The sequence below is a fragment of the Nannospalax galili genome, unplaced genomic scaffold (assembly GCF_000622305.1).
Source record: "Nannospalax galili isolate Female #2095 unplaced genomic scaffold, S.galili_v1.0 scaffold612, whole genome shotgun sequence".
NCBI lineage: Eukaryota > Metazoa > Chordata > Mammalia > Rodentia > Spalacidae > Nannospalax > Nannospalax galili.
This window is the reverse complement of record NW_008333388.1, coordinates 3,285,513-3,298,557: the sequence shown is the minus strand read 5'-3', so window position 1 is coordinate 3,298,557 and position 13,045 is coordinate 3,285,513. Positions and strand designations below refer to the sequence as shown.

Below are 13,045 nucleotides of genomic sequence, written 5' to 3'. Positions count from 1 at the left end.
GGAGCTGATTTCTACAACTTCCTATCCTGACCCCCGGGACTGGCTTAGTCAGACCCTCTAACTGGACACCAGAAGCACAGTAGTGAGTTAGCTTTGGGCCCAGCTTCATCATCTGAGAGCCAAATACACAGCAAAACCGCAGGGCTCTCTGGCCTCTAAACAGAGAAAAGGCACCAGTGATACTTACTTGCTGTTTACTACTGTGTTTCCTCAGGCATGGGGACACTCTGGGGCAGTGCAAGCCCTCATAGTCACCTGGGCCTCTCCTGTGACTCCTCTAAGTGCTGGAGCCCACCCTAACTGTCCCCTCTGTGGACAGAGAGGAGTGGATGGTAGAAGTGAGGGGGGTAATGTGATGCTCAGCAGTATGTAAGCCCAGGCTCCATCATCCCATGGGAAAATACAAGTTGAAAGATAGATTGATGTCTAGTTGCAGGAGAGAGACTACAGAGCAATAAAACTATGCTTGGGCCATGTTGGCTGCATTGGTCACATATGGGGGTGGGGGGACTGGTTCTGTCCTTCTGTCCTTCTGTCCTATGTCTTGGAGTCAGGAGATCCTTAGCTGAAGTTGGCACAACTTTTGATGCCACAACTCTGTGATACACTCTTCATAACAAATGCTGGAAGAATATTTGGCTCTGCTGTGTGTGTGTGTGTGTGTGTGTGTGTGTGTGTGTGTGTGTGTCCAAATGTGTGTGAACATTCATGTGAAGGCCAGAGGTTAACTGTGGGTATCATTCCTCAGGTGGCATCCACCTTGTCTTTGGAGACAAAGTCTTTGACTGACTGGAACTCACTAGTAGGCTAAGCTGGTTGGTCAACGAGCCCCAGGGATCCATCTCCCTCCACCTCTCCAGGGCTGGGATTGCAAGTATATGCCTCCATATCTGGTTTTTCTTTCTTTTTGTTTTTTTAACCAGGGTTCTGGGGATTGGACTCAGGTCTTCATGCTTGCATAGCAAGCACTTTACTCACTGAGACATTCCAGCTGGCCTGGAACTCTCTATGTACACCACACTGGCCCTGAACTCACAGAGATTCGCCTGCCTCTCCCTCCTGAGTGCTGGGATTAAAGGTGTGCATCACCATGCCTGCTTAAATGAATATTTCATTAACCATGGGGCATCCAGGCCTCAGGTAACAAGCCCTGTGCTGCAGCTCACCTGAAAGAAGTCGTTCTCCTTTCCTGTGCTTCTGTCCATATGCTGGCTTGACAGTTGCATTTCGGTCCTATCCTTTCCCACACTCTGTCCTGAATACGATGTTCTCTGAGTTCTCACAGTTAACTTCCTTCTGCCTGAAGATAAGGCCAATTTTGTGCCGGGAACCTCGGAAGGAGAATGGACTTGCCACCCCCTCCTCCTAGCAAGGGCGGCCTTGAGCTAGTGGCTGAATTGCTCTAGTCTTGGTTTTTCCAGCTGTCTACAGTGACACTATCTGGCCCCAGGGGTGGAAGGACCACAGGAAGACTGCAGGACATTTGGCAGCGTGTGTCCTTCTAGGATTCCTCTAGAGACAGAGGGGCGATGCCACGTGTGGCTCTGTGCAGCAGAGGACAGCTCCAGCCACAACAGGGCCTCCCCAGCCAGAGGCCATGCCTGACACCTATACTTCACCACTTCCTTATCTGCTTCCCCTGGAAATGGGGTGACGATTCCCACTTCCTGAGCTTGCTGGGAAGGGTAAGGGAACAATCTCTAAAAACTAGAACTGCAAACAGTTGGTGTTTAATCATTGTCATCTCTTGTCTTTCCCCTGCCTCAGATTTGGCATGTGACTGCCTATCTAGCATCAGGTGCAGAGGGCCCAAGTTCATCCTTTCTTTATGTATAAGGCAATCTCTTGATAGCCCATCTCTGTTCTTCAATAAGAGTATGAATGTTTTCTTTCAAATCTCCCAAGGAAGGTTGAAAATGAAGTGACATAATAAATACCTGGTTCTATTGTAGGGTATGGGGGTGGAGGGATAGCCCATTCAGTAAAGTGCAATCCGCAGGAACCACATGAAATGCTGTGTGCGGTGGTACACAATTGTAATCCCAGTGCTGGGGAGGTGGAACCAGGAGGACCCCTAGGGCTTGCTGGCCAGTCAGCCTAACCAAAGAGGCAAGCTCAAGGTTCCAGAGAGACCCTGTCTCAAAAAACAAAGTGGATGGCTCCTGAGGAACGACACCTGGAATTGACCTCTGGCTTCCACACACACATTCACACAGACACACAGAGGCAAGGAATTAACATCAATGCCCAGGGTGGAAGTCACTAAACATCAATCAGAATGGAGAGCCTTCTTCCCTGACACACACAGGCCTTGCTGTAATTAATACCCCTGGTGTGCTGGGGAAATGGCTGCCTGGTTCAGGTCACATCTGAAGCACTCTGATTTAGCCTGTGAATGGTTGTTTATTCATGAATAGGCCAATTGTGCGTAGGGAGCAGACTCAGGACTGGGTGTGGATGGAAGGCAAGGAGGTTGAATGAGAAGGCTGCACACAACAGTCATTGAAACCACTGGCCCTACCACAGCCTGAGGCACATGTGCACACACTAATCATATATCATCACAAAATATGCATTAATATATCAATTAGGATCTATCCATCAATGCTGAGTTTAATCTGAAATTAAGTATCTATGTGATTCCTACCAAGCACCCTGACCCCAGCCTGGGTTTATGCTGGGGAGTTCACTACCTTGCAAACTGATTTCCTATCTGAGTGTCTCTGTTATGAAGTTCGTTCTTTCAGCAGAGGGCAAAGTCATTCAAACTGGGGACTCTGGGACCACACTTCCAGAGCCCAAAGTCAGTCTTCCATCTCCTCGCTCCGTGACCTGGTGACTTATCCTCTGTGTGCCTCAGTTTTTTCATTTGGACCATGAGGGTACTAATGGTACTTAACGCTTTTGTGGCAGGGTTGTTTGGTGATTCTTTGTATTAATGTGGAAGACACACAGTTCTTGGCACACCACGAGGACTTGGGAAACGCCAGTTGTTATTGTTATTCTGTGATTTTTTTTCCCACTTGTGAAAGTATAAAAGTTGTAGAACAATTAAAACACATTAAACATAGATATGCCAGGCAGAGAGATAAATGAACTGTTTGCATAAACATGAATTAAGAGAGTCACACTCAAGTAAGAATTGTTCCCTGTTGAGGACAGCAACCATCTGGAAGGAATTAGTTGGGGGTGGGTAGAGGGGAGGGGGTGGAGTGTGAGCACAGAGAACACTCAGTGACTGTTGGAAAAAGATAATTCATTCTGCAGTGCATAAATTGTCCCCAAGGAAGGACACTGCTCCAGGCTGGACCAGCATAAGTTGGGGCCCAAAGAATGTTGGCTTCAGAAACACTGATCTGATTGGTCTAGGTACCTAAGCTATCTAGATCATTCCAAAGAGCAAAGGCATCACCTTGAAAAGGCCACTTCTGAGCAGAGACATGCTAATAACAAGGCACCATTTTCTGTCTATGAAATGCACAATACAAACTATGATGCTCCATAAAGTGAGGGTATATTGACATTGATACACTTAACGATCTACACTATAATATGAATTAGTATAATTTGGGGGAAGTAATTTGCGATTTTTTGTTTTGTTAGTTTTGGTTTGTAAAATATTTTATTCTTTTTTATTTATATGTATGAGTGTATTGCCTGCATGTAAGAGTACCTGTGTGGTGTGATGCCCTTGGAGCTGGAAGAAGGTACTGAATTCTCTGGAACTGGAGTTATCAATGGTTGTTAGCTACCATGTAGATACTGGGAATTGAACCCAGGTCCTCTGCAAGAGCAGCCAGTGGTTTTGGTTTTTGAGATGAGGATTTTACTCTGTAGCCCAGCCTGGCCTCAAAGTCATGGCAATCCTCCTGCTTCAGCCTCTCAAGTATTGGGAGCACAGATGTGAGCCACCCTCTTGGCTATGGGAGTTTTTAAATTTTTTATTTTATTTATTATTTTTATTTTATGTCTCTGAGTGTACTGCTTGCACGTGTGTGAGTGCACTCATGTTATGCAATGCCTGAGGAGGTCAGAAGAGGGCATTGGATCCCCTGGAACTGGAGTTATAGATGGTTGTTAGCTGCCATGTGGGTGCTGGGATTCGAACCCTCTGCAAGAGCAGTCAGTACTCTTAACCGCTGAGCCAGCTCTGCAGTCCTGGCTATGGGATTTTTTTAAGTCATAAAAATGTCCATGCCTCTTGTCCTATTAATCCAACTTCTGGGACTTTTGTTACAAAATTTTTAAAAAGAAGAAAGGGAAAGTAAAAGGAAAAAAAGGGACGATGTCTGCATTTGTGTGCTGTGATCAATAGCGTGTCCCCTGGAGGAACTCTTTGTGGTCAACAAAAGTATTACAAAAGACCAAGAAAGAATGCAAAATTCTTGTGAAATAATTATAATAACAGTATTAGGTGGAACAGCTCCTCAGGAGTGACATCGTGAAGCCCCGGTGTGCAAATGAGGAACCCTAACCCTAGCCAGTAGGTGCTGAGGAAGGGAGATGGCCCAGGGACACAAGAACAAAGGGTCTGGGAAGGAGAGGGAGGGGAGAGAGTTGCTAACCTCATGGCCTGGCCTGTGGGCAAATGGGACCTTAAACTGTGACTTCAACCAAGGAGCTGGCTCTGTTCTGCTGAGTCACTCCCAATGAGTGCCAGAAGCAGAGTGTTCACACCTCAGGGTGTCCTTCCTACCCCCAATGAGCCTTGCTGTGCCTAAGCTCTGGGGTGTCCTGAGCAGAGACTGATGGGAAAGTGTTGGGCTCTCTGTTCTCCATCTGCCCTGTCTCAGCATCTCACCCTGTGTGGGTGGGACCTGGACAGACACACTGGCTGCGCACTAACTCAAACACTGGCCAGTGGTGGTCTCTTCAGAAGAGAGTCCTGTGGATTCCTGGCTGTGGTTGGTCATGGGATCATTTTCCCTGGAAGCTGTTCTTGTATGGACAGTTCTTTAGTTTGCCTTCCAGAGGGGAGCAGTGTTGTGGACCATGGGAGCAAGAGTCATGCGGCATGGCATTGACCAGTCCCTCCCACCCTCCTGGCCTCGGTCTTTTCATCTGTAGAAGGAAACATCCAGTTCCCCAGAGGCTGTGGAGACCCATCCAGTATCTGAGCTCTACAGAGTCCAGATGGAGCTGACCAGGCCTGGCTTGGGCCATCTCACCAGAAGTCTCCTGCTCAGAATGAAGGCGTTCATCCTTCCATGATGCTCTGCTCCACATGTCTACCCCTTGGAAAGTCACCTTTGACCTAGCAGCACCCTTTAGCTGATGGTATCACACTGGAACACATACAGATGGATCCCCAGCAGTATCCTAGGAAACTAATACAAGAATCAAAGGCTTGGAATTTTGCCTTTGCATTAGGAGCAATCCTGGCCAGGAGACTGTTTTCATTTAAGTGGAAGGCATAGCGTCCCAAGGCTGCAACCTTAGTGTGACGGAGTTAGTAATGGTCGGCAAGGGGTTTACCGAGAGGCTAGACTGGAAGTCTCAGCAGAAAAGAGAGCCGAACACGACAGCAAGGGCATATTTGGTGCCTGTAATCATTATGGTCCTGGGAGGAAAGCAGCAGGCCTGTAAGTTTTCAGTAGGCCCATTATTATTGTTGTTGTTGCTTTAAGTACCACACGCCTCATTTCCAGCTCAGCACATATTTATAGGCTAAGTATTTACAGGCTAGACACTGGATGCTCCTTTACCACTGTGGCTTCATTGGCCCCTGCATGGAAATAGGAGCTTCCAACCGTAACCCAGAGCAGCAGCAGGTCCCTTTGACAGAGTAATCAGACAGGGTCTGTCTTTGCACAAATTGGCCTGTGCTATTTGACACAGTGGCATCTAGAAGCCCATCTTACTGGGACCCCTCTGTGGCTATGGTACCCTGTCTGCCTGCCTGTGGTGGCCTTTGTCCATTCAGAGACTGGTGGGACTCTGTGAGTGAGCAGCCAAAGTAACCAGGTCCCTGTCCACCAAATGATTAAAGGATGAGGATGCTTTCTCCACAGGGCTGGTGGTTTGGCTATGTTCCAGATACCAACGGTCTACAAACAGAGCCCATACCTGGCACACGGATGAGGGCAAGCTATGAACTGGAGGATGTATAGACTACAGGTTGAATAGCATCCAACACCAGCCACAGCTGCCCACATTAGGATGGCCTGTCAGAACTTCAGAGGAGGACAATCCCACCAGTGTGTTTGTTACCATCCCCAGAGGCCAGGCTGGATATTTTGTGTCCTGGCAGAAAGGTCACTGTCTCGTGATCCAAGCACACAGAGTCTCTGATATCTTTCTACTGATAGCTGTGAAAATGGGATCCAAGATGAGTTATAAACCAAAAGCCTCCTGATGAGATTATCCCTGGGTTCCCATTTTTGGAGGCTTGAGTGTCTGAAATCACAGCCAACAGTCCCAAGAAACCCAGGGTTTCCACAGAGCACACGTATCTGATAGTAAAGAATCAGCAACTGATTCTCTGTAAATGTCCAAGTATAAGACAAGCCTGCTTAAACCAACACAGTGCTTCACACAGAGTCTTGAATTCCATAGGTGATCAGTAAACACATATGTGTTTACACAAATATGTGGATGAATGAATTGAAAATGCAGAGTGTCATGAAATGCATGTGTCATCATCTCTTCCTGGAGAAAGATGGGCCTGGACCGGAGTCCCTCTGTTGTCAGGTCTCGGGCTGTGCCTCCTGCTCTCAGCCAGCCTTTTACTCCAGCTGAGGCTGCAGCTCCTAAGTCCTGGTATGTGACTTCACCCCAGCTTTCCTTCTGATCTCTAGCTTTCTGCACACAGCACATCTGGCTTCTCAGAAACATGGGAATGACTTGAGGACCATACATGCATGACCTTGACCTCTGGGAGACTCTGACAGGTGGAGGCAGGAAGCTATGGATAATGATTCCTGGAACAGAAAGCTTGAGGAGAAGAGGGACGGGGGTGGGGGGTAGGGGGACCCAACTCAGACCATGTCCTTACCTCAGCTCCCCAGCTTCCTGGCCGTGCCATCCCCATCTCCCACCCCTGCTTCAGAGGATCACAGATCATAATTAGCCACCAAGGCCCTGCCAGAAACATAAGCCCCTTGTGCTTTGGCTCCACAGAAATCCCAGGCCAGGACAAGAAGTGTCCCTTCCCCTTGCTGCACCAACAGGCCAGCTTACACCCCATCTTCATTTTGCTCTTGGCCTCTTCACTTCCTGACTCCCCACTGTCCCGAGGGACCACGGATATGTTTAAATTTATGCTGTGTTTTCACACATGCTATGTAAGTCATCTGATCCACGCGTGTGAGGCAGCAACTCACTGTATGGGTCTGGCTGGTGGTGAACAGAGCCTAAAATGCAAACCCTCCTATCAGTGTGGTTTTGAGGGAGAAAACTTCGTCTAAAGAAAAAGTCTATTGGGGCTGGAGAGATGGCTCAGTGGTCAAGAGCACTGGCTGCTCTTGCAGAGGACCTGGGTTCAGTTTCCAGCACCCACAAGGTGGCTAACACCTGTCCTTAACTCCAGTTCCAGGGGATCTGACACCCTCTTCTGACCTCCATGGACATTGCATGACATGGGTGTGCTTACATACATGCAGGCAATATACTCATACACATAAATTTAAAATACTAAATAAAATGTTTTTTAAAAAATAACCGGGCCGGGTGTGGTGGCGCACACCTTTAATCCCAGCACTCAGGAGGCAGAGGCAGGAGACCTCTGTGAGTTCAAGGCCAGCCTGGTCTACATAGTGAGTTCCAGGACAGCTGGGGCTACAGGGAGACCCTGTCTCAAAAAGACCAAAAAAAAAAAAAAGGACAGACAGAACCCACCCAGAGCTGCATTTTGAAAAGGCAAAGCCCAATGTGAAGACAGGGTAAAGAGACTGAACGCTACAGGTGTGATGAGTGGACATTCTCAGTGGTCTATGCAGGTGGTGGGTTATTCTGTGTTTTCCTAAGATGTCCCTGTCAGCAGTGTGGAGAATATACTGGAAAGAATTAAGAACCATTGAAGGCTGAAGAGAACATGGTCCTGATGAGCACAGTTCTGTTGTTTGGAACTGTCCCCCCAAAAGTCATTGTGATGGTTTGATGAGAATGTCCCTCATAGGCTTCAAGTATTTAGACATTTCGTTCCCAGTTGGTGGCACTGTTTAGGAGGTCTTAGAAGGTGTGGCTATCCTGGAAGAAGCACGTCACAGGGGGTGAGTTTAGAGAGCTCTTAAGCCTTGCTCTCTTGCTTCCTGTGCCTGTGTGATGATGTGAGAGCTTAGCTTCTGCTCCTCCTCCAGCCACCTCTATTGCCATGCCTCCCTGCCATGATGGACTGACTCTTGCCCCTGTGGAACTGTAAGCTAAATAAACTCTTCCTTCTATAAGTTGCTTTGGTCAGTGTTTTTATCACAGCAACAGAAAAGTAACTAATACATCCATCTATCCCTAACCTGTGGTGTTAACTGGGAGGTGAAGTAGAGTCTAGTAGAAGTTAGGTCACCGGGGGTGTGGCCTTGTGGGTGGCATTGGGACCTTGAACCTTGCTTTGTCCTGCTTCCTAGACACAATAAAGTGAGCAGCTTTGCTCGCTATAAGCCTCCCACCATGATGCTCCAACTTGCCACAGGCCCAATGTGAACCATCATGGACTGAAACCCTAGAGACCAAAATGGCACCTTCTTCTTTATAAGTTGATTATCTCATGTATATTGTCACAGCACTGGAAAGCTGATTAACACACACAACTATGTCTGTTAGGATGGAGATGGGGACAAACACAAAGAATGATGTGGAAATGAAATGGACAGGAATCTTGGACTTGGGGGTTGAAGAAGAAATGGACTTTAGTCCTGTTGAATGCCAACATGCCTCATACAACCCTCAGGCTCTATAGGGTTGGGTTGTTGATGAACAGAGGTTTCAAAGCTGTAAGAATAGTACTGTAGAAGATAAAATCAATATGCAAAGAGCCTCAGCAGGCATGAGGTCTCAGCTGAAGGTCGGTGCCCTAGACAGAAGGGGTGTATGAGGCATTTTGCATTTGCTACCAATCTGAAATGATTGCTAGGCTCATCAGTCAGTTCCTATTGATCAAATTCCCATCTATCCCTCAGACACTCCACCAGCCTCATGCCCCTAGTATCTCTTTGAGTGCTCAACTTTCTCTTCTTATAAGAACAGTGACACTGGGCTAAGGGTCCACGCTGTGCTGGCTGGTTCTGTCAACTTGATGCAATCTAGAATCACCTGGGAGGAGTATCTTAATGAGGAATTATTTAGATCAGATTGGCCTGTGGCCATGTCTGTGGGGGACTGTCTTGATTGTTAATTGATGTAGAAGGGCCCTGCCCATTCTGGGCAGCCCCATCCCCTAGGCAGGGGTTCCTGGACAGTATGAAAGGAAGTTAGCTGAGAGCAAGCAAACAAGGCAGCAAGCAGCCTGCGTACATCTCTCTCTCTCTCTCTCTCTCTCTCTCTCTCTCTCTCTCTCTCTTTCTCTCTCTCTCTCTCTCTCTCTCTCTGCTGTTGACTGTGGATGCCATGTGACTAGCTACGTGGCTTTCTGCCTTGACTTCCCCTCAATAATAGCTGTAACCTGGAACTGTACACCAAATAAACCCTAACTTGCTTTTTGTCAGGACATTTTATCACTGCAACAGAAATGAAATTAGGATATACCTCAACAGCCTCATTTAAAAATTTTTTTTATTTTTATTTTATGTGTATGAGTGTATTGCCTGCATGTATGTAAGTGCACCTGTGTTGTGCAATGCCCGAGGAGGTCAGAAGATGGTGTTGGAGCCCCTGGAACTGGAGTTAAAGATGGTTGTTAGCTGCCATGTGGGTGCTGGGATTCAAACCCTCTGCAAGAGCAGTCAGTGCTCTTAACTGCTGAGCCAGCTCTCCAGCCCCTCAACAGCTTCATTTTAACCTATTTCTTTAAAGACCCTATCACTGAGTATATAACATTTTCAGGTAACTAGGAGTTAGGACTTTACTATATGATTTTTTTTTTAAGAGGACAAAATTCAACCTCTCAAAGAATGGCCATGTGAGGGCCCTTACTAAGTTACGAAGATTAACTAGAAAAAGTTGGGGTACACAGGAAAGGTGGGTGCCAATTTCCACGCTCATGCCATTAGTCAGGAGGGCCCAGGTGGCCCAGAAGGATCTAGAATAGCTAGTCTGAGTCCTGAGGGCCAGGTGGCTTGGTTCTCCCAGGACAAATGCACCTTCCAATCACTTGCCCCCTTGAACATGCACCTGTGGGATCCAGTGATTCAGTTTAGAAACTTAAAATCTCCTAGTGAGCACCACAGTGTGAATATACTTAACACTACTCACCTGTACATTTAAGTGTGTTTAAGAGGGTTAATGTAATGGCGTGAGATTATACCACAATTTTTAAGATTCAATTATGGGTTGCTAATGCTTTCTTGCAGTTGTTTCTAGAAAGTCCGCCTCAGTGACCTGCTGACGGACTACTATACAGGAATAAAAACCTCTCCAGACAAATTTGGTGTCTGTTGCCAAACAAATATGGAAAGCAGAGTCCCAGTTTAGAGAAAAGTGACTTGCTTTGCCTGTTGGTTGCTGCGCCCAACTTTTCCAGGTGCTTCTCTTTGTATTTAATCCCAGTTGACTTGTGATAAAATAAAGGCCCCACCTGTGGTGACGTAACATATGGAGAAAGATGTGACAGAGGATTGCTCTTGCAGAGCCCAGCACTGTTCTTTCCTCCGGAGGCTTTCATTCTATTTGGGAAGTTAAGGATAGAAATAAACCCTAAAAAGCTGGGGTTCATTGACAACCCAGCCCTTTTCCATAAATGTAGCACCCACTCATCATAAAACAGCTGCTCCCTTCTGGAAGTTTATTTCATCACTGAGCTAGCAAACTGATCATGTACACATTACGTGGCTTAACCCATATAAAGAAAAAAATCATGACATCATTTTAATACTGCAGAGATGAAATAATTGGGTTCTGAATTCATCCCTTAAACTGATTGCTAGGCACTGTGCTGGACACTTTAACATATATGGAATCTCATACACACCCAGTTTTTTACTTTTTTATTTTTCAATTTTTAAAAAAAATTTTACCAGAAACTATCTCCAAGGTCTCTTAGGGCAACCCATACATGCAACATGCTGCATGCCCTACTAAGGAGGTTGCTGTTTGCAGCCATTGCACACCAGGTCCCCATAAGGACAGGAACCTGATCAGCTTAACTGGATGCAGTTTCTTTCATTTTTAAAATATTTATTTGGGGGATGGAGAGGTGACTCAGCCATTAAGAGCACTGTCTGCTTTTGCAGAGGACCCAGATTCGATTCCCACCATCCACATGGCAGCTAACAACTGTCTGTAACTCCAGTTCCAAGGGAATCCAATGCTCTCTTCTGACCTCCACAGGCACTGTACAACAGAGGTGCACTTACATACATGCAAGCAATACACCCATCCACACAAAATAAAAAATAAAACAGTTTTTAAAAAGATTTATATCCAATTGTGTATGTATGTCTGTGTATGGGTATGTGCACATGCGTGAAAGTACCTGGAGGCCAGAAGAGGGTGTCAGATCCCCTAGAGCTGACAGTTCTGAGCCACCTAATGTGGGTGCTGGGAACAGAACTTGGGTCCTCTACAAAAGCAGTACAAGCTTTTAACCACTGAGCCATCTTTCCAACCCCAATTTTTATAGCAGCCATCAGATGCTATAGATAGATGATGTGTAAAATTAGGGTTTAGGATCTATTGGCAAGATATTATAATCATTGAGAAGAAATTGAATGTGAAGAACAGACTTTTTGTGCTCCATTGCCTCTTGTCCTGTCTTCCTATCCCATAAAAAACTGGGGCTATGGTCAGATGCTGGTGAGATGAACCATGTGGGCTCTAAAGAGACCCTTAGTGCAGGTGGCTGTGTCAGAGCAGGGGTCTTGATTCCCACGGTAGGGACAGCCTGCCTCTTGGTACAGCACCATGCCTGTAACTCCCAAGCCAGGGAGTATATTCTCTCTTACCACGTCTCCAAATGGAGCCCCTTATCCCTGTCCTTTTATTATTATCATCTATGTGTATATGTGTACACGTGTGTGTACACATTCATATATGTATACACAGATGCATCTGTCCTAGTTTGTCTCTCCATTCTGTAACAAAATACTCTGAGCAATACCAACTTGAGGAGGAAAGGGTTTATTTGGCTTACATCTTGAGGGTCACAGTTCATCAGGGAGCCCAAGACAGAAATTCAGGGCAGGAACCTGGAGGCAGGAGCTGGAGCACAGGCCATGGAGGAACATTGCTTACTGGCTTGCTCCCCTGGCCCCTGCTTAGCCTGCTTTCTTATGCAACATAGGCCCACCTGCCCAGGGGTGGCACCACCCACAGTGGGCTGGGCCCTCCCACATCACTCAACAATCAAGAAGATGCCCCACAGACATGGCCACAGGCCAGTTCAATGGAGGCAGTTCCCCAATTGAGGCTCCCTCAACCCAGGTGTGTCAAGTTGACACACAATGTGAAGGCCAGAGGTTGACATTGAGTGTCTTCTTCCATTGCTCTCTACCTTGTTTTAAGATAGGATCTCTCACTGAACCGGAGCTCACTGATTTTGTTAGTTACAGGGATCGTCCTGTCTCTACCCCCTCCCCCAGCATTGGGGTCACAGGCCCATGTTGCCATGCCCAGTTTTATATATGAGTGGGGATCCAAACTCAAGTCCTCTTGCTTTCATGGCATTACTAAGCCATCTTCCCAACCTGCTTGTCCCTGTCCTTTTAGCCCATAACTGCACTACTGGTCTTAGCAGGAACCAGATCTGAAAATGGCAGCATCTGGCCCCAACAACACCTTCATAACCATTTGGATGCTCTTCCCTATTTTAAAAATAAAGAAACAAACGCTAGATAGAAAAACCCTCTCCATCTAGGCAACATAGTTTGATAAAGATGGTATAATGAGGGGCTGGAGAGATGGCTCAGCAGTTAAGAACACTTGCTGTTTGATTCCCAGCACCCACGTGGTGGCTAAC

The 13,045-nt window shown here is 46.7% G+C and overlaps 1 protein-coding gene and 1 non-coding gene across 4 annotated transcripts in view; both read right to left on the bottom strand.

Moving 5' to 3' along the window:
• The window catches only part of Scara5 (scavenger receptor class A member 5), a 114,533-nt gene that overhangs the window by 52,179 nt on the left and 49,309 nt on the right, over positions 1–13,045 (bottom strand). The window lies entirely within an intron of this gene.
• On the bottom strand, positions 11,110–11,244 carry LOC115069455. Its single transcript, XR_003848721.1, has one exon. It is a non-coding gene; the product is annotated as a small nucleolar RNA SNORA70 (small nucleolar RNA).